A 1,313-nucleotide genomic window follows, 5' to 3' on the forward strand; every position below is an offset into this window, starting at 1 on the left:
GTCAATGGAGAGACGTCTACATATATTAAAGTAACCTCTGGCGTGCCCCAGGGGAGTGTTATGGGACCATTGCTTTTCACAATATATATATATATGACCTAGTATATATATAAATGACCTAGTAGATAGTGTCGGAAGTTCCATGCGGCTTTTCGCGGATGATTCTGTAGTATACAGAGAATTTGCAGCATTGGAAAACTGTAGCGAAATGCAGGAAGATCTGCAGCGGATAGGCACTTGGTGCAGGGAGTGGCAACTGACCCTTAACATAGACAAATGTAATGTATTGCGAATACATAGAAAGAAGGATCCTTTATTGTATGATTATATGATAGCGGAACAAACACTGGTAGCAGTTACTTCTGTAAAATATCTGGGAGTATGTGTACGGAACGATTTGATGTGGAATGATCATATAAAATTAGTTGTTGGTAAGGCGGGTGCAAGGTTGAGATTCATTGGGAGAGCCCTTAGAAAATGTAGTCCATCAACAAAGGAGGTGGCTTACAAAACACTCGTTCGACCAGTATTTGAGTATTGCTCATCAGTGTGGGATCCGTACCAGATCGGGTTGACGGAAGAGATAGAGAAGATCCAAAGAAGAGCGGCGCGTTTCGTCACAGGGTTATTTGGTAAGCGTGATAGCGTTACGGAGATGTTTAGCAAACTCGAGTGGCAGACTGCAAGAGAGGCGCTCTGCATCGGGGTGTAGCTTGCTGTCCAGATTTCGAGAGGGTGCGTTTCTGGATGAGGTGTCGAATATATTGCTTTCCCCTACTTACACCTCCCGAGGAGATCACGAATGTAAAATTAGAGAGATCCGAGCGCGAACGGAGGCTTTCCGGCAGTCGTTCTTCCCGCGGACCATACGCGACTGTAACAGGAAAGGGAGGTAATGACAGTGGCACGTAAAGTGCCCTCCGCCACACACCGTTTGGTGGCTTGCGGAGTATAAATGTAGATGTAGATAACCGTACATAATTGCAAAAGTATTGCTGGTACACGATTTTGCCAGGAACTGACCTCTCCATTACCTACCATAAACGTTTGATGGGATTAATGTTGGACGATCTGGGTGGCTAAATCATTCGCCCGAACTGTCCAGAATGTTCTTCATACCACTTGTGAACGAATGTGGCCGGGTGACATGGCGTATTGTCATCCATAAAAAGTCGATCGTTCTTTGAGGACATGAGGTTCTTGAACGGATGGAAATGGTGTCCTAATAGCCGAACCACTTGCAGTCAGTGATCGTTTCATTCCACGTTAACACAACCTACACTATTATGGAGCCACCACCAGCTTGCACAGTG

The sequence above is a fragment of the Schistocerca cancellata genome, chromosome 12, assembly GCF_023864275.1.
Source record: "Schistocerca cancellata isolate TAMUIC-IGC-003103 chromosome 12, iqSchCanc2.1, whole genome shotgun sequence".
Taxonomy (NCBI): Eukaryota; Metazoa; Arthropoda; class Insecta; order Orthoptera; family Acrididae; genus Schistocerca; species Schistocerca cancellata.